The sequence below is a fragment of the Mesoplodon densirostris genome, chromosome 4 (assembly GCF_025265405.1).
Source record: "Mesoplodon densirostris isolate mMesDen1 chromosome 4, mMesDen1 primary haplotype, whole genome shotgun sequence".
NCBI lineage: Eukaryota > Metazoa > Chordata > Mammalia > Artiodactyla > Ziphiidae > Mesoplodon > Mesoplodon densirostris.
Window position 1 is genome coordinate 128,929,431 of NC_082664.1, and position 21,486 is coordinate 128,950,916.

At 41.7% G+C, this 21,486-nt stretch overlaps 1 protein-coding gene across 3 annotated transcripts in view; it reads right to left on the reverse strand.

Annotated features, from left to right (window-relative positions):
* The window catches only part of ZNF609 (zinc finger protein 609), a 226,568-nt gene that overhangs the window by 17,053 nt on the left and 188,029 nt on the right, over positions 1 to 21,486 (reverse strand). The window lies entirely within an intron of this gene.

The following is a 21,486-nucleotide window of genomic DNA, read 5'->3' on the forward strand; positions in this document are numbered from 1 at the left end:
CTGAAGTATAACTCTCTTCCTACAAGGTTCTGAGTTGAGACAGCTGGGAGATTAAGAAGACAGGAAGGAAAAAGCAGAAAATAACACTTAACAGACCTAGTTTCTCTATTAAGGGCTAGCTTTAAGGCAGCAAGTAGGCTGAAGAGAAAGAGAAAAGTTAGTTTTCATTTTAGAAAGCTTTCTATTTTGAATAAGTGTTCACAAAATAAGGAAAGGGTTGGCATGTTTGAAGATAATAAAAATAATAATATGCTAAAAGTAGTAGTAAAAGTAGTGCTTTGTGTTTCTCTAGGTGGTTATTTTCATATTTACCAAGGGTGTCACAGACATAATCTCATTAAACATTACTAAGTTTTAGAGTGCTAAGTTAAGTATTCTCCCTTCTTAAAGACGATCAACACCAGAACACGGTAAAGGGGAAATGACTTAGGTATGAGGCAGCAATCAGGTTCCCCCCGGTCACAGGAGGAGTGCAGTGTTAAGACAAAACGCAATCCCAAAGCAGCACTACTTTGTTTTGAGGACAATTCAAAACAGTTGTGCAGGAACTTCCCTGGTGGTCCAGTGGTAAGAATCTGCCTTCCAATGCAGGGGACGCGGGTTTGACCCCTGGATGGGGAACTAAGATCCCACGTGCGGCAGGGCACCTAAGCCCACGCACCACAACTACTGAGCCCACATGCTCTAGAGCCTGTGTGCCACAACTAAGAGAGCCCGCGTGCCACAACTATTGAGCCCATGCACTCTGCTGCCACAATGAGAAGCCCGCGTGCTGCAACGAAGAACCTGTGTGTCCATATATGTGGAACCTAGAAAATGGTACAGATGAACCGGTTTGCAGAGGAGAAATTGAGACACAGAAGTAGAGAACAAACGTATGGACACCAAGGCGGGAAAGCAGCTGGGGGTGGTGGTGGGGGTGGTGGTGTGATGAATTGGGCGATTGGGATTGACATGTATACACTGATGTGTATAAAATGGATGACTAATAAGAAAATAAATAAATAAGTAAACATTAAAAAAAAAAAAAAAAAGAACCTGCGTGCCGTGACTAAGACCCGACGCAGCCAAATAAATAAATATTGGAAAAAAAAAAAAACCGTCATGCAGTCAAGACTGATACAAGCACAATAGTGGAAAGAGTAAATTTTACCTCCAGAGCCCTCATTTTTACCATTTCCACTTAGTACATGCTTTCTCTCATGGATCTAATAAACTAATGCTCAGTTGACCACTTTCCTTCTTGTATGCCATGTGCTTCCTTGCTTCCTAGCTTCTACTTTCCTTCTTGAAAACACTTCCTTCATTTGGCTTCCAGGACAAGGACAACACACAGGCCTGATTTTCTTCTTATTGTTCTGCTCGCTCCTTCTCATCACCTTTTGCTTTTACTTCTTCATATCTAACTAATGACTCAAACTGCTATCTCCAGCACCTACCTTTTCCCTGAACTCCAGATTCATATATCTAATGGCAAATTTGACGTTTCCATTTGATGTCTCAAAAGAGATTTCAAACTTAGCATGACCCAAACTGAGCTCCTGATACCCACCTGTCCCTTGACCACTCCCTTGCCCCCTGCTCCCAATAACAACTTGGCTCTGAGTTTTCCCTATTTCAGGTAATGGCATTTCCATCCTTTCAGGTGTTCAGGACAAAAACCTTGGGAGTTCTCCTTGACTCCTCTCTTACTCTCACACCACCCCACATCCGACAGTCAGCAAATCTTGTTGGCTCAACCTTCAAAATATATCCAGATTTTGATCATATCTCACTATCTCCATTTCTCTGGCTCCAAGTACTCCTCTAATTATTGCAACAGCCATCCTATCCCTCTCTGACCCATTCTCAACACAGGAGCCAGAGAGATCCTGTTAAAATCCAAGTCATATCCTATCATTCCCCTACTCAAAACCTTCCGAAGGCTTCTTTCCATTTCACCCAGATTAAAGGGCAAAATTCTTATTGTGATCTTAAAGAATTCATGTGATCTCGGCCCTCATTACCTCTCTGATCAACATCATCTTCTACTACTCTGCCCCTCACACTCTGTTCTGGCACGTGAGCTACTTGTTCCTTGAACACAAGAGGCATGTTCTCATCTTAGGGCCTTGAACTTGCCACTCCATCTATCAGTAACATAGCTTCCCCCCATCCCCCATATTTTCAAAGCTACTTCCCCTTCATTTCTTTCAAATATTTTCTCAAAAGTCATCTCAGCGAGGCCATCCCTCATTCCCACTCCCCACTTATATACTTTCTAGTTCCCTTTCCTACCTTCCTCCCCATAATATTTATCAGTACGTAACATAGCAGAAATTTTATTTATTCATCTTGCTTATTGTCTTTTCAGTCCTATTAGAATGTAAGCTCTATGAAGAGCAAGATTTTTGTCAGTTTTTTTTGGACTGCTGTATCTATAAGAACTAGAAACATTTTTGGCATATAGTAGATGCTCAATAAATATATGTTGAATGAATGAATGCTCCTTGTTTCTCTCCAGAAACTCCGTTCAAGTAAGGTATAAAAAACTGATAAACAGAAACCTCAATTAAATAGTGCTGAGGGACCACAAGAAGGAGCTCTCATGCCCTGTGATGATAGCAGAGCCCAACAGGAGGAAGAAAGACTCCTCTTCTTTCCTGGCAAGGATTCAGCCAATGAAAAGCTATGGACTCTGTTTACTATAGTGTTCCCAATTTCCCTGTCCCCTCTATAAAAGTGTTCTTCCCTTGCTGTGCAGGAACTTGCATGTGGCTTACCATGGTTGCAGACGCTGAATTGCAATTCTCTGCTGATCTCAAATAAGCCCATCTTTGCTGGAGAAATGTCTGGCCATCTATTTGATTTAGGTCAACATTTTGGTGGCCCATACGGGGACCAGAGGAGACCCCTGAAGACTCCAGGACTGGTGAGCAAACAGGTGAGGTACCCATAATTAAGCCCACTGAGCTCACTGCTTTTCTTGCTGACCCTGGAATTTGGAGGGTCTTTCTCCTGGATCCAAGCTCATGCCCTCTTTGTGTATGAAGAAATGGCTGGTGTTAGCTTGCAGGCTGTTTGAACTGAGCTGTTCGAACTGTAAGTTATTCAAGCTGTTTGAAAATTGTTCTTTTACTCTAGAGGAAAACCTCTGAGAAATGGGATCCCAGTTATCTGTGGGCCCCCACACCCTGGGACTCTGGCCAATTTTATGTTTAAAAACTGTGGTCCGGGCTTCCCTGGTGGCGCAGTGGTTGAGAGTCCACCTGCCGATTCAGGGGATGCAGGTTTGTGCCCTGGTCCGGGAAGATCCCACATGCCGCGGAGCGGCTGGGCCCGTGAGCCATGGCCGCTGGGCCTGCGCGTCCAGAGCCTGTGCTCCACAACGGGAGAGGCCACAGCAGTGAGAGGCCCGTGAACTGCAAAAAAAAAACTGTGGTCCTTCCTCATGCGCATTTCTAACTAAATGGACCAACCTGTCCAAAAGCAATTTAGAATATCAATGGCCATTTTGGGGAACTTTTAAAATCCCCAAACTTAATTCTCTTAAAACTGAACTGGACTACAATAGCTCAGAAATAGAGCTGAATGGTATGCCTATTTCAACTGGCATTTTAAGGCTTCCAAACATTATCAGGAACCTAAAACTGCTTCTCTGCAAAATAAGATTTTAAGATTAACTGAGGCAAATAAATGATTAAAGAAAGATAAAATGGCTCCTGAAGTCTCAGGCTCTTCTTCTTGGCTTCTTTGTCTCAGGCTCCACCTCTGGCACCACCTTTCTCTCCCTTGGCTTCTTGTGGCCAGACTCTGCCTCCAGTACCAGTTCAATCCTTCCTTCTATACTGCCTATGCCTCCTCTTTACCCTCAATTCCCTCATACAAATTCTCTCCCAGAACTTACCCCCTCTCTGAAACTCTCCCAGCTCCCTTTTCCTCTCAACTTGTTAGAGCCTGTCCCTTAAAAATTAAGCCTTCTGGGCTTCCCTAGTGGCACAGTGGTTAAGAATCCGCTGGCTAATGCAGGGGACACGGGTTCGAGCCCTGGTCTGGGAAGATCCCACATGCCACGGAGCAACTAAGCCAGTGTGCCACAACTACTGAGCCTGTGCTCTAGAGCCCGCGAGCCACAACTACTGAGCCCGCGAGCCACAACTACTGAAGCACACGCACCTAGAGCCCATGCTCCACAAGAGAAGACACTGCAATGAGAAGCCTGTGCACCGCAACCAAGAGTAGCCCCCGCTCGCCAGAACTAGAGAAAGCCTGCGTGCAACAACGAAGACCCAATGCAGCCAAAAATTAAAAAAAAAAAAAATTTTTTTAAATCCTAAAAAAAAAAAATTAAGCCTTCTGAGGATCCAGAGGTTAAACCCTTAATTTCTTATATTCCCTTATATTGAACTGTGAGCCACTGTCAAATATTTTCCCAAAGTAACTGAAGATCCTCACAGATTTTCTGAGGAGTTTGTTAAACTTTTATTGATTAATTGATTGATTGATTGATTGACTTTTACTTGGTTGCACTGGGTCTCAGTTGTGGCTCGTGGGCTCTTTTTTTTAATATCTTTATTGGAGTATAATTGTTTTACGATGTTGTGTTAGTTTCTGTTGTACAACAAAGTGAATCAGCTCTAAGTATACATATATCCCCATATCCCCTCCCTCTTGAGCCTCCCTCCCACCCTCCCTATCCCACCCTCATGGGCTCCTTAGTTGCTACATGTGAAATCTTAGTCACAGCATGTGTGTGGGATCTAGTTCCCTGACCAGGGATCGAACCCAGGCCCCCTGCATTGGGAGCACGAAGTCTTAACCACTGCACCACCAGAGACGTCCCTGAGGAATTTAATATAGTCATTCAAATTTACCAATTTGTTTTCCCTGACTTATATCAGCTAGTTCATATACTTGTTAGTGAAGGCCAGGCACAGCATTTGATGAAAACTGCTAATTGGGAAAATCCTGAAATGTCTCTAGAATTACAACTGGGAGACCAGCCCACTAACTTACTACATGATCAGGTTCGAGATATGGCTAAGCGACTTCATCGAGCAATTTTCCAAAGCCTGTTGATTGGAACAAACTTCAGGCTTGCATACAAAAATCTGAAGAAACTGTTCATAACTATTATAATCGACTTCAGATTAAAAAAAAATTCTGGTCTTCCTTCATATGTTGATTCCACCTGGTAGTTTTTAACTTTATTTTTATTAATGGGCTGAACTGGGATCTTTCCCATCTAGTAAAAAAGACCAGGATGGAATGGGAAACTATGTCCATCCCAGATTTAATTAATCTGACAAACCAGCCCTCTTGCACTCTAGATGAGTCACCTAAATGGGAGACCACCAAAATTCTTAATCTTCAAATCTAGCAAATGAAGGCTCCTAAACAAACCCCAAACCCTCCTAGTTTCTGCTATTATTGCAAAGAGCTAGGACATTGGAAAAGAGACTGCTACAAATTTAAGTACTTTAGGCATCTTCAGCTCTTAACCAGCCTTTCCAGCATCCTCCCAACTCTCAATTATGGGGCTCTGAGGAACTACCAGGGATTTCCCCAATTCTCCCTCTTAATCGACTTGGAGAAACATTTCTCCAGATTGGGAATGGATCTCTTCCAGTCCTAAATGATGCTGGAGCCAAACTCTCAGTGCTCAACCCAACTAATATAAAGCAGCCCCTGCCTGGGAATATTAAAACATTTCAGGACTTCCCTGGCAGTCCAGTGGTTAAGACTCCGCGCTTCCAATGCAGGGGGCTCGGGTTCAATCCCTGGTCGGGGAAATAAGATCCCACATGCCATGAGACGTGGCCAAAAAACCCGCCAAAAACCCCCCCTAAAACCCCAGTTCACATAGTGGGGATCTCTAATGAACCTCAAAAGGTTCCTATCTCTGACCAATTCCCTTTTGTTTAGGCCCTTTCAGATACATACACCCTTTTCTCCTTAGTTTCTCTGTCCCTACCCATTTATTATGCCGAGACTTCTTAGAGAAGTCTTACAGAGGACTCTAAAATTCCCACTCCCCACCACTGTCCATGCATTAAACTACTGGTGTACTGACAAAATGATAGCATTCATGAATCAATATGAGTGGGGAAACATTAAGAATGCTACAAAAAGTGACTATCTCACTTGTCCCACTTGTCCAAAGTACAACCCAGGGAAGCCTGTTTGTACTGCTCCTGGACATTTTAAACTGCTTAATTCGGGACTTCCCTGGTGGTCCGGTGGTAAAGAATCTGCCTTCCAATGCAGGGGACACGGGTTCGATCCCTGGTCGGGGAACTAAGATCCCACATGCCGCGGGGCAACAAAGCCCGCATGCCACAACTACTGAGCCTGCGTACCACAACTACAGAGCCCATGTGCTACAACTACAGAGCCCAAGCGCTCCGGAGCCCATGCCACAACTAGAGAAGAGAAAACCTGCATACCACAACTAGATCCCGTGTGCCGCAACAAAGACCCGATGCAGCCAAATAAATAAATAAATAAAAATTTAAAAATGCTACTAAACTGATTAATTTGAGGTTTGGCAAATGGATGTCATACAACTCCCTCCATCTCATGGATGTGAATATATTTTAGTCATGGTCTGTATGTTTTCACAATGAACTGAAGCCTTCTCTTACAGACAGGCTACTGCCTCTTCTGTGGCTAAGGTCTTTTTGGAAAAGATTATCCCTACCTGGGGAACTCCTCTCAAACTTTACAGTGATCGAGGAACCCATTTTACTGGCCAGGTACTTCAACGAGCCTGTGCTGTTTATCCGGTTTTACAAATTTCACTGTGCTTACCATCCTCAATCCTCTGGTTTCATCGTCAAACACACCAACCGCATTTTTAAGACTGAATTGGCAAAACTGGTAGAGGCCCTCCAAATACCTTGGCCAAAAGCATTGCTGTTGGTCCTTCCAAATTTTAGATCCACCCCTTTTAGAACTCATAAACTCTCCCCTTTGAGATAGTCATAAGATATCCAATGCACTTGGCTTCTGCTTCTTTTGACCCACAAGTGATAAAAGGAGAGATACTCTAATACTGCAAAGGCCTAACTGCTTCTATTAAAAATAACCATGCTTTCAGCCACTATGGAGAACAGTATGGAAGTTTCTTGAAAAACTAAAAACAGAACTACCATATGACCCAGCAATCCCATTACTGGGCATATACCCTGAGAAAACCATAATTCAAGAAGAGTCATGTACCACAATGTTCACTGCAGCGCTATTTACAATAGCCAGGACATGGAAGCAACCTAAGTGTCCATCAACAGATGAATGGATAAAGAAGATGTGGCACATATATACAATGGAATATTACTCAGCCATAAAAAGAAATGAAATTGAGTTGTTTGTAGTGAGGCGGATGGACCTAGAGTCTGTCATACAGAGTGAAGTAAGTCAGAAAGAGAAAAACAAATACCGTATGCTAACACATATATATGGAATCTAAGAAAAAAAAAAGGTTCTTATGAACCTAGGGCCAGGACAGGAATAAAGACACAGACGTAGAGAATGGACTTGAGGACACGGGGAGGGGGAAGGGTAAGCTGGGATGAAGTGAGAGAGTGGCATGGACATATATACACTACCAAACGTAAAGTAGATAGCTAGTGGGAAGCAGCTGCATAGCACAGGGAGATCAGCTCAGTGCTTTGCGACCACCTAGAGGGGTGGGATAGGGAGGGTGGGAGGGAGACGCAGAGGGAGGGGATATAGGGATATACGTATGCATGTAGCTGATTCACTTTGTTATACAGCAGAAGCTAACAACACTGTAAAGCAGTTATACTCCAATAAAGATGTTAAAAAAAATAAAATAACCATGCTTTGGTAAAGCAGTCTTTTCACAGTGTACCCCTGGGAGACGAAGACCTTAAGCATCACACCTTGTAACCTGGAGATTTCATCTACTGGGAAAGAATTATCTTATACCTCACTGGAAAGGCCCCTATTGGGTACTGCTAACCAACACTTGTACCACCAAACTCCAAGAAACAGATTCTTGGCGAGTCACGTGATACAAGTAAAGAAAGCACCAAACCCTGACTGGACCTGCACATTATCTGGGTTACCTGAAAGTGAAGATTTCCCAGAAGAGAAGCAGCAACGTCTGATGAGACAGCTTTCCCAACATATCTGGACCAGCCCTGTTGGAAGTTTGTTGCCAAACCTCTGATGATGATATAACACTTCAGATGATCTCAAATGTTTATGATATTGATAACATACGGACTTCAGATAAAAAGTGCTTGAGAATTCCGCCTTCTACCCTCCCTTTTCACTCGAACCTCAATACGTTTCCAATCTGTGCACTTTTCCTCTGCCTTGAGACATTACACCTAGGAAAGGTCCTTCCTGGCATTGAGGGACAAAAAGCTGCTGAAACTAGAAAAACTGACTTTTGGTCAGTGACGTTTTCAGAGAAAGATCTTGATTGAAAGGGGGAAATGTAAAAAATTAATAAACAGAAACCTCAATTAAATAGAGCTGGGAGACCAGAAGAAGGAGCTCTCATGCCCTGTGATAGCAGCAGAGCCCAACAGGAAGAAGAATGACTCCTCTTCTTCCCTGGCAAGGACTCAGTCGTGGTTTCTTTGTTTACTTTAGCACTCCCAGCTCCCCTTTCCCATCTATAAAAGTGTTTTCCTTCCCTTGCCATGTAAGGACTTGCATGTGGCTTACCATGGTTGCAGACCCCAAATTGCAATTCTCTGCCTATCCTGAATAAACCCATCTTTGCTGGAGAAATATTTGGCAGTTTTATTTGTTTTAAGTCAATAAAAAAATTTCCAAGTAGTTCCATTCTTATACATAATGGGAGTCTTACTAGTGTTTGAATACAGTAATAGTTTATTTTGTGAGTTGAATAAGCATCTACTTTACCCAACTGAGTCAGTAACCTGCTGTATGATTCTGGGCAAGCTACTTTATCCTCCTTTGTTGGACTAGACCTCTAGAATTCTGTGATTCTATGAAAGGCCATGAAACTCAAGCACTTAAAAGTATAAATGACTAATAAAATGCTATTTCCCATGGAGTTTTAACAATGATCAAAGACTGAAGCTAAACAAAATACAAGGCATGAAATATAAGGCATGTCATTTCAGATATTGTTTACCTGGTAGAAAAAATTTTTATCTGAGTGGGTGTATAAATTGGTAAAAGCACTCTGGAAAACTATTTTGTTCCTACCAAACTCATGTATTTCTAAGCAGATCTTCTAAAGCTAAACATACATCTACCCTATAACCCAGCAATTCTCAGAAACAAGAACTTACATCCAACAAAAGATATGTAAAAGAATGTTTATAGCAGCTTCACTCATAATAGTCCCAAACCAGAAACAACTCAAATGTCTGTAAAAAGTAGAATGGATAGGGCTTCCCTGGTGGCGCAGTGGTTGAGATTCCGCCTGCCGAAGCAGGGGATATGGTTTCGTGCCCCGGTCCGGGAAGATCCCACATGCCGCAGAGCGGCTGGGCCCGTGAGCCATGGCCGCTGAGCCTGCGCGTCCGGAGCCTGTGCTCCGCAATGGGAGAGGCCACGACAGTGAGAGGCCCGCGTACCACCAAAAAAAAAAAAAAAAAAAGTAGAATGGATAAATTGTGGTATATTCATAATGTAATACTATAATGCTCTGAAGAATGAACTATTGCTATACATTACAAAATGGATGAATCTCACAGACATAATGTTAAGTGAAAGAAGCCAAACAAGAGTACATACCATGTGATCACATTTCAAGGTAGGAAAACTCATCTATAATGATACAAATCAGAATGGTGGTTACCTTTTGGGGTGGTATTGACTGCAGAGGGCATGAGAGAATCTTCTAGGGGTATTGGTAATGTTCTAATTCTGGATGTAGGTAGTAGTCACACAGCTATATACATATATAAAAATTCATCAAACCATGTACTTAATATTTGTGCATTTTATTTATGTTATACTTCAATAAAACATTAAAGCAGGGACTTCCCTGGTGGCACAGTGGTTGAGAATCCACCTGCCAATGCAGGGGACACGGGTTCGATCCCTGGTCTGGGAAGATCCCACATGCTGCGGAGCAACTAAGCCTGTGTGCCACAACTACTGAGCCAGTGCTCTAGAGCCCACGAGCCACAACTACTGAGCCCATGTGCCACAACTGCTGAAGCCTGTTCACCTAGAGCCTGTGCTCCACAACAAGAGAAGCCACCGCAATGAGAAGCCCGAGCACCGCAACGAAGAGTAGCCCCTGCTGGCCACAACTAGAGAAAGCCCGCATGCAGCCAACGAAGACCCAACACAGCCAAAAATAAATGAATAAATGAATAAATTTTAAAAAATAATAAAACACTAAAGCAATCTACAGCAGGCAGTAGGTTCTCTCTCAGTAGCATTCTACTCTATCAAAGAGTTAAAAAACTATCTGGAATATAGTGACCAACTCAGTAAACTTCCACAAAGTCTATCTCCCCTGAGGTTAACCAACAAACAATTTTTTAACACCAGAAACTAACACAACATTGCAAATCAACTATACTTCAGTTAAAAAACCCCCAAAACAAACAAACAAAAATGAACAACTTTTTGGTATCAACATGTATCAGGGGATTGTGTTGGGCATAAAGTGTAAAATACATATAATAATTCTTTATTTACTGGCAACACTTCTAAATGTTTCTACTGCTACTATGCCTAGAGAGGGCACAGGAAATTCATATATTGCTGGTGGGTGTATAAAGCTGGTCCAACCTCTGGTGGCAATCGGGCATTATCTTTCAAAAAGCATATTCTCTTTGACCCAACAAATCCACTTGAAGGTATTTATCCACAAATATTCTCAGTGTACAAAATGAACAAGGTACCTACTGCAGCAGTGTTTATTATAGAAAAAGATGGGAAACTAACTAAATGTCCTTCAATGAAGAAGTAATTAAATACACTTCTGCATATCCACAAAATGGAATACTATGCAGCTGTTAAAAAACAACTATAAATAAACTGATACGGAACAAATTCTGAGATATACAGGCAAATGGGAAAAAAAAGCAAGGTACAGAACAGTAATTACAGTATGCTACCATTTGTGTAAAAATAACCATATAAGTATCTATTTATAAGTGCATAGAAGGTCTCTGAAAGGATAAATAAACTAGTATTAGTGGTCTTCCCTAGGGAGGGAAACTGGGTGGCTGTAATTCAGTGGAAGGAAACTTGTTTTTCATTGTATATTCATTTTACTGTTGAATTTTTACACCATATACATGTGTTACCTATTCAAAAAAAAAAAGGTAAAAATTGTATTTAATTTTGGTAGGACAAAATGCTAATTTTTTTTCCTTTTAGGAAAGGAAAATACTATAATTGAAGAGGGCAAATAAGTGGCAGGATGAATACCATCTCTGAAACCCTGTCTTGCTTCTTGTAAATGGGTAATTTCTCTTTATTCAGTTCAGAGTGTCAAAGTGATTGTGGCAGTTTTAAAATATGTCCACAAATTCTTTGATATTCTTCCCTCAAAAAGGAGAGGCCTAATTCCTCTCACCCTGACTGTGGGTTACAATTAGCAACTTGGTTCTAATAAACAGAATGTGGTGAAAGTAGCCTTCTCAGACTAGGTGATAAAAGGCAACATGGGTTCCTCCTAGTTTTTCCTCCTGGATTACTTCTCTTGGGGAAGTTAGCTGCTGTGTTATGAGGACACTGACGTAGCCTACCCTATGGAGAGGTGCATGAGGCCAGAGACTGAGGCCTCCTGCTAACAGACACGTAAGTGAGCCAACTTGGAAGTGATCCTCAAATAAGCTTTCAGATGATAGCAGCCCAGTTGACATTTTGACTGCAACTTCATGAGCAATCTTGAGACAGAATCAGCTACTTAAGCCACTCTTGAATTGCTGACCCCCAGAAATTATAAGTTTTAGAATGCTATATTTTGGGAATAATTTGTTATACAACAACAGATAACCTAGAATAGCGTTTTATCCTAAGCAGACAAAGAATTCATTCAACTTATTCCTTCCTGGAGCAAATATTTACTGAGCCTCTATTATTTGCCAGGCATTATGGTAAGTATTGAAGTTATAAAAAACAACTAAGAAGATACCAAGGTCCATTTCTGGGCTGGGAGCAAATATTTATTAAGAGCCTACACTGGACTAGGTACTGGAGAACAAAGATAAACAAGGCCAGCTGCTTGCTCTCAACATAAGGGACTGAAAAACAGGTTAGGGGGAAGAGGTCACATGTGACTGAATACGCCAGTAGCTTTGAGTTTTCAAATGGAAACATCCGTATTTACCTATATGCTGCTTTTAAATCTTGTTTCAATCCTAATTGCCAATCCTGGTTGATGTTGACAACTACCCCCTGAATAAAGGGCAGGTTAGCATGCAAGTCTCCCTTTCCCTCTTTCCCTCCCTCCCTCCCTCCCTCCTACCTTTCTCCCTCCCTCCCTTCAACAAATGAATACCTACTTTGGCTCAGAGTATCTGGGATATAGGCAATGCACAAAACTGACAGCTCTTGCTCTTATACAACTTACACTCAAGTGTTGGGAGACAGACAACAAGTAAATATATGTTAGACAGTGGTAAGCCCTATGGAGATAAATGAAGCAGGAGCAAATGAATAAAGAATGTGAGGGATGGGATGTTGCTATTTTATAAAGGGCAGTCAAGAGAAGCCTTATTGAGCAGGTGACATTTAAGCAGAGAAACCTGTGTGTGCCATGAAGAAATTAGAAGGAAGAACATTTGAGGCAGAGGAAAAACCAGGTACAAAGGCGCTGTAGTGGGAATGTGCTTGGCATGTTCTCAGGAAGTGCAAAGCGGAGTGAGACTATAGTGGAGTAAGTGAGAGAAAGAGTAGGAAGAGATGAGGTCAGAGATGAGGGCAGCCCAGATCATGTAGACCAGGGGTTTACAGACTTTTAATGTAAGGAACCCATTGTAAATATTTTAGCCTTTGCAGGCCACACAATCTCTGTGGTAACTTCTCAACCCTTTTAGCACAAAGAGTCACAGACAATACATAAATGAATGGGTTATGGCTGTGTTCCAATGAAATTATAAAAACAGGCAGTGGACTGGATTTGGCACTTTGACTGTAATTTGCAGGCCCCTGATATCGACAGTGTAGCACCTTATAGGGCAAATAATGGAGGCCAGAGGGGAACAGTATATGTATGCCCAGGCTTTAGCCTCAGAATGTATCCTTCACTGATACAAAGCTATAAATGAGAGTTAACTGAAACACTTCTATTGACATTAAGCACTCAAAGGTTATTTGTTGAACAGATAAACTGAAAAAGCAGATTGTCTGCAACCCAAAATAACAATTTATCTGTTTCTATAAATAAATGTGTTTTAAAAAAAATATTTTATTTATTTTTGGCTGTGTTGGGTCTTCGTTGCTGCGCACGGGCTTTCTCTAGTTGTGGCAAGCAGGGGCTACTCTTCCTTGTGGTGCGCGGGCTTCTCACTGCGGTGGCTTCTCTTGTCCCGGAGCACAGGCTCTAGGCGCTTGGGCTTCAGTAGTTGTGGCTCACGGGCTCTAGGCACTAGGGCTCAGTAGTTGTGGCGCATGGCCTTAGTTGCTCCACGGAATGTGGGATCTTCCTGGACCAGGGCTTGAACCCGTGTTCCCTGCATTGGCAGGTGGATTCTTAACCACTGTGCCACCAGGGAAGCCCAATAAATGTTTTGAAAATAAAATTAACTTTGGAACACAAGCCATTCATAAATTGAGGACTCAACTCAATATACAGAGGATATTTTAATCTTTTTCTTCATGACTCAGGGACATTATTCTAGATATGATTATCCGGTGGTGTGGTAAACGAATGTCCTTTTAAAGGTTACTGAGGCCTTAAGGGTTAATGACTCTATTAACTGTGATCAGACTTCTCTGTTGAGTTTTTGTGTTTTGCTTTTCAGTCTCCTACCTGGTTGTCAGCAGTCACTTTTTGTCATTAACATGTCTACCTTTTGCAGTAGTAGTCATTTCCATATTCCCAACCTCTGTAACACATCCAACTTGCTTCTTATAATCTACTTTAGATGAGGAAATCAGGGAGCCAATACTAACGTAGGTCTATCATCAGGCCCTATAGGTCCTCTTATCTGACTTCATGGCCATATACATTCCACATGCATTAATTCCATGATTCTCTTAAGAGTCTGTTATATTTGGAGTGCAAAGTCCATGGGGAAAAATTCTATAGGTATTAGCCAAAGGAATCAGTTAGTCAGCCAAAACCATTTTTTTTTTTTTTTTCTTTTTGCAGTATGCGGGCCTCTCACTGTTGTGGCCTCTCCCGTTGCGGAGCACAGGCTCCGGATGCGCAGGCCCAGAGGCCATGGCTCACGGGCCCAGCCGCTCCGCGGCATGTGGGATCTTCCCAGACCGGGGCACGAACCCGTATCCCCTGCATCGGCAGGCGGACTCTCAACCGCTGCGCCACCAGGGAGGCCCAGCCAAAACCATTTTTGGTAACTCCCTACAACTAATTTGTCAGTGAGCTTTGAATGCAGTGTGGGGTGTATGTGATCAATGTCCAATAAACAAATTTTTAAATATTGAAGACTTGTTTTTATTCCCCTTTTAAGTGTGTTACTTCTACCAACGGGTAATGAGGGTCTCAGTATAGGTGCCAAGAATGCTTAGACATGGCAATAAAATGAAACATACATCTTTAAGACTCTCTTAGACAGAGAAACTAAAAAACATTGCTTAAGGCAGTGGTTCTCAAAGTATGGTTCAGGGATGTCTGGCAGTCCCAAAGACAGTTTCAAGGGGTTTTGCAAAGTCAAAACTATTTTCATAATAATATTAAGACAAATTTGGCTTTTTATTTTCATTCTCTCATGAGTGTACGTAAGAGTTTTCCAGAGGAGGCATGACGTGATATTTTGACAAATTGGATATAGAAGTACACATGAGAATCCAGAGTGTCTCCTATTAAGCCGAACACTAAAAAGATTTGTAAAAATGTAAAATAGGGCTTCCCTGGTGGCTCAGTGGTGTGGTTGAGAGTCCGCCTGCTGATGCAGGGGACACGGGTTCGTGCCCCGGTCCGGGAAGATCCCACATGCCACGGAGCGGCTGGGCCCGTGAGCCATGGCCGCTGAGCCTGCGCGTCCGGAGCCTGTGCTCCGCAACGGGAGAGGCCACAACAGTGAGAGGCCCGTGTAGAGCCAAAAAAAAAAAAAAAAAGTAAAATAATGCTACTCTTCTTACTAAATATTTTTGTTTTAGAAACTGTAGTTATTTTCATAAATATGGTACCATGTAAAAGGTTTATTATTGTTATTTTTAAATAGATTAATAAATATATGTATTTTTAAAACATCTTTATTGGAGTATAATTGCTTTACAATGTTGTTAGTTTCTGCTGTATAAGAAAGTAAATCAGGGGCTTCCCTGGTGGCGCAGTGGTTAAGAGTCTGCCTGCCGATGCAGGGGACACGGGTTCGTGCCCCGGTCTGGGAAGATCCCACATGCCGCGGAGCAACTGGGCCCGTCAGCCAAAATTACTGAGCCTGCGCGTCTGGAGCCTGTGCTCCGCAACAAGAGAAGCCGCGATAGTGAGAGGCCCGTGCACCGCGATGAAGAGTGGCCCCCGCTCGCCACAACTAGAGAAAGCCCTCGCACAGAAACGAAGACCCAACACAGCCAAAAATAAATAAATAAATAAAGCAAACTGTCAACAAGTAAAAATAAACACTATTATAAAAAAAAAAAAGAAAGCAAATCAGCTATACGTATACATATATCCCCATATCCCCTCCCTCTTGCGTCTCCCTCCCACCCTCCCTATCCCACCCCTCTACGTGGTCACAAAGCACCAGCTGATCCCCCTGTGCTATGCAGCTGCTTCCCACTAGCTATCTATTTTACATTTGGTAGTGTATATAAGTCCATGCCACTCTCTCACTTCGTCCCAGCTTACCCTTCCCCCTCTCCATGTCCTCAAGTCCATTCTATTTTTAATAGATTCTCAGTTTTAATTTCTGTTATGGCAAATATCAATAACTATAATATCAATAGATATAAACAAAAGCTCTTAGAGGTCCTTAATAATTTTTAAGGATGGAAAGGAGTCCTGAGTCTAATAAGTTTTAAAACTGCTGACTTAAGGGATACAACCCAAGCATTATTTTACTTCTGCCTTTTTATAAAGATGTTAACTAAGCTGCTGCTATCTTCATGCTGGAAGACAGAAAGTTGGGGACCAGCCAGTTCTACCACTGCTGTCAGTTTTGCCTTGTGGGGATCCACTTGCCCAGTTGGAATTCTCCTAAGTTATGAGAATTTGGGACCCTGAAGAGAGGTAACTGATGATCTCTAAAGGAAGCAGGGAATTTGGAGCATAACGAAAAGGGATCATGGGCTGAAAAAGGAGGAAGCAGAGCTGGCTTTCTGTGGCATCTGGATATAAACCAGTCACCATGGCCTGTACATTCTGCCTTTGAACTCTCTCTGAATAATATCTTCTTCCCCATCCCCAACCACAACCATCAGAATCCAGGTCCTCATTAACTCACCTCTAGATTATTCTAACAGACTTTGAATTATGCTCTTAACTCCAATCTTTAATTCTTTCTGTCAATCCAGCCAGTAAACTACTGTCAGATTAATCTACCTCAAACAGTGCTTTCATGCAATGAGCCAGCAAATATATATTACTTATTATACTCCATCACTGTGCCAAGTGCTAGTAGAGATTCAAAACTTTCACTTAACTGAAAATCTTATTCTATTTGGGGGGAGGGAAATGAATATGTATCAAATCATTATTTAAAAAAATATGCTACACATACTGTGGTATAGACATGCAGTGTGACAGATCAGAGAAAGAATAGGTAGGATTTTGGTAACTCTTAAGAGGATCTGGGATGAGCTTGGTACACATAAGGAAGAGTGAAACCATGTGATAATGAGCTGAGGCTACGTGTTAGAGAGCAGGAGGAAGATCTGAAGAAGATAGTCTAATACTTCATGCTAAAAAAAATACTTGTTAATTACTGATTGGTACACTAATGCATTAAAATAAATTATAGGGCTTCCCTGGTGGCACAGTGGTTAAGAATCCGCCTGCCAATGCAGGGGACACGGGTTCAAGCCCTGGTCTGGGAAGATCCCACATCCTGTGGAGCAACTAAGCCCGTGAGCCACAAATACTGAGCCTGCGCTCTAGAACCTGAGAGCCACAACTACTGAGCCTGCGTGCTGCAACTACTGACGCTCACGTGCCTAGAGCCTGTGCTCCTCAATAAGAGAAGCCACTGCAATGAGAAGCCTGTGCACTGCAATGAAGAGTAGCCCCTGCTTGCTGCAACTAGAGAAAGCCTGTGCGCAGCAACGAAGACCCAATGCAGCCCGCACAAAAAATAAAAATAAATAAATAAATTATAGATAGAAAATAAGATAAAAACTTTTGATTGGTGTGCTGGGTGGCTTAATTTGCCCTCCCCCAATAGCTGCTGCTCAGCACTCTGTTTTCTAAATATGGTAAGAATGAAGGTTATGGTTTTCAGTTTGTTTGTTTGTTTGTTTGTTTGTTTATGGCTGTGTTGGGTCTTGGTTGCTGTGCACAGGCTTTCCCTAGTTGCGGCGAGCAGGGGCTACACTTTGTTGCGGTGTGTGGGTTTCTCATTGCGGTGGCTTCTCTTGTTGAGGAGCATGGGCTCTAGATGCGCGGGCTTCAGTAGTTGTGGCATGTAGGCTCAGTAGTTGTGGCTCGTGGGCTCTAGAGCGCAGGCTCAGTAGTTGTGGCACACGGGCTTAGTTGCTCCGCGGCATGTGGGATCTTCCCGGACCAGGGCTCGAACCTGTGGCCCCTTCATTCGCAGGCACATTCTTAACCACTGTGCCACCAGGGAAGTCCTCTTTTTGTTATTACTTGATTCGTTTTACACAATTCTCATGCCCATCCCCCCACAGTCATTTTTATGTTTAATGTAAATAAACAATACAAACATTTTTGTTTGTAGTATATTATTGTTTTGATTTCATGTATTTCAATACACATATATAGTATTATGTCACAGATTTCATTCTGGGTTTTTTCTTTTTTCAACTTGGCACTATGTTGTTAAGAATCATCTATATTTTGCTATATTGTATCTAACCCATAAGGTTATTTGTAATATCCATACCTATCATTTAATAATCAATATTTAATGAGTTCTTATCAGTAGTTAGGAGCTATGGAAATATACAGAAATAAAAGCCATGGTCCCTAGCCTATCTTACAATCCAGCTGGAACAGATAAACACACAAAAAGGTAACAGGCAGCAGCTGATAAAGACAGAATAAAGTTTGGTTGAATGGCCAAATGAACTATATCTTACTATATATTTAGTGAAAATATGACATATTTAGTGAAAAAGGAGAGATAGGAAGGATGTAGTATTTGGATTTAAATGAACTGATATGGTACAGTTGTAAAATGTTGTTTATCATTTTTACGCTTTCCTCTAGATGGTGCTAGAACAACCACATTGTCTTTTTTTTTTTTCAGTACGCGGGCCTCTCACTGTTGTGGCCTCTCCCGTTGCGGAGCACAGGCTCCGGATGCGCAGGCTCAGCGGCCATGGCTCACGGGCCCAGCCGCTCCTCGGCACGTGGGATCTTCCTGGACCAGGGCACGAACCCGTGTCCCCTGCATCGGCAGGCAGACTCTCAACCACTGCGCCACCAGGGAAGCCCCACATTGTCTTTTATAACTCAAGTTTCCTTTAACATTATAAAGAGTAAGAGGTAATTTATGACTCATTAACAACTTGATGGCTCCTCTACCAATTTTATTGCCTTTTGGCTTGCATCTTGGATAGTGGGAAATCCTGGACACTGCTAAGAAATTTAAATCACAGACAACTTAAACCCCAATGGTTTCTCATCCAATCTACAAAGAACTATTAATTCAAAGCAATGTACTATTTGTGTGTGTTTGGGGTGGAGAAGTGGGGTTGAATAATTTTCAGTCTCTGCTTCCAGGAAACTTATAATTTAGAATGAAGGGACAGAATTCCTAATATAAAGCAGAAGACATTAGCACCAGCAAATGTTTACCTCTACTAATCTAAAAGATCACAGAAGTAACAAGGGTAGGTAATGAATATTCTAACTTGCCTAAGGAAATAATGGGTTCTTTAAAGATTAGTAATAAGTTTTTAAAAATTGGCTTCAAATAAAGTTATTGTTGGATATACATATCATAGCTCCCCAAAACTGTTACATCAGGCATCTGATATATCCAGATGGAAGCCCTGTCTAGGAACAGCCATAGTGTGCATTCCGTACAGACTTTCAGTATCTCATGTAATATGGGGTATAATGATAGAGAGATGTGAACTGAGCTCTAAGATTTCATGTTATAAGGATTTTTTGTTTGTTTTAAAAAAAATTTTGAATAACCGAACTTCTAGTATACAGAGAGCTTGGGATGGTGGTGATGGCAGTGGTTAATCAGAGAGTAAGGTGAGAAGCTAATATGTAACATGTGAATAGAAGCGGAACACTTTCTACTTCCTCCCTGTGAGGGCAGCATCTGTAGAAAACTACAGTGTTGGTGTCTGGAGAACACTTGTGACAAACTTCTAACCAGGCCCTCTCTCTCAGTTATCACTGCCAAAGCAGCTCACAAACCTTTAGGTCATCCTATGTCCTTGATGTGTCAATGATGTTTTCTCCTCATATAGTCCAAGATTAAAAGCTCATGTTACATTCTTTCCCCTCCAATATTAGTGATTAACTGGCTGGGCACCCCCTCCCCCAAATTGAAAAGAAGCTGAGCAATGGCTCACTGCTCCTAACTAATCCTTCATAACAACAGGCACCTATTGTAGCTACCTGGTCTCCTGGTTAAAAATAACTAGGCTGAAGAAGAGCTGCTGTGGTCTGCGGAACTCTTAGTACATGCTATTTGGTGGGCTAGTTATTTGCATATTATTTATTTAAAGATACTTCAGCTACAAGATTTCCTGAAAACAAGCTCCCATATACAAAGCAAATGTGAAAAAACAACTCCACAAATTTAAGAACCAAAGCTGTCTTTTTGGCATTATATGGCAAAAATGTGTCAAGGTATAAATTTCTTTTCATTCTGGCCCATTGAAAGTAAACAGGACTAGCGTTAGGCCAAGTTGTTTAAGCTGTTCTTTGACTTAGTGAAGGTTTACATTTCTGAAGTAACCAAATCCATCAATCTTCTTTGTGATTTCTTCCATTACTTTCATGCTAAGCCTTTTAATCTAAAAATTTGGATATTTACTTATGTATTATTTTAACTGAGTGGCTTTACAAAAATTAAAAAAAAACCACATACCTAAGAATCCTCAATATATGTGTGTGTGTATTTATAAACACATACATGTACACACATAAAAACTTATTTTTTCTACTTTGGAAATTATTTCTTTCTTTCTTTCTTTTTTTTTTTGCGGTACGTGGGCCTCTCACTGTTGCGGCCTCTCCTGCTGCGGAGCACAGGCTCTGGATGCGCAGGCTCAGCGGCCATGGCTCACGGGCCCAGCCGCTCTGTGGCATGTGGGATCCTCCCGGACCGGGGCACGAACCCGTGTGCCCTGCATCGGCAGGCGGACTCTCAACTACTGTGCCACCAGGGAAGCCCAGAAATTATTTCTTTATTTTTATTTTTCAAATTCTTTTTAAAATTAACATATAATTGACAAATAAAATTGTCATATTTAAAGTTTACAGCGTGATGATTCAAGATATGTATAGTTTTATATAAATTTATGTTAGGTAGTGTAAGATGGGTCTGTAAATCAACTTTTTTCCCCTCACATAGGGTTTCGCCAATAGCTATTACTAAAAAATCCTTTTCATTTCCCTTAGTTTGATTATAAATTAGGGCCTGTTTCTGGACTGTCAAATTGGTTCTACTGAGCCACTGTATATGCATGTAAAAAATGAAAAGTAACCCATGTTCCCCCCCAAAACCCCAATGATGTTGTATTAGAAGAGGTAACATCTACATCTTTTCCCTACATAAATACTTAGCAGGTACTCGGTAACTACTGAACAGAATAAATAACCCCAATACTGGTTCAACCCATCAAGGCAGGGTTTGGATAGGCATCAGATCTCACCTCTGGTTGATGAGATGACAGCAGAATAGGAACTTCTCAACTACTTACTTAAAAATTTCACTTCCTGATTATCTACTCAGTGTGGTTCACCAAATTTCCAGCAGCATGGGTACGTGTGCATGCACATGCAGGTTAGAGTTCAGGGAAGGAGTGTTGGTAAGCCTAAGTGACAACATCCTATATAGCAATAATGAATTTATGGTATTAAAATGTAGTGTAAAGATTTAGATTTTTTTTTGAACAACAAATACAACAAAAGGGGGTCTTATATTTCTGATGCTTCATTTCAAGTTAAAATTCTACTTTTTCAAAATCATCTAAGGGTTAAACATTGACTGTAAAAATCCGACACGTTTTATTACATTGGGCTCATATTTAAAAGCA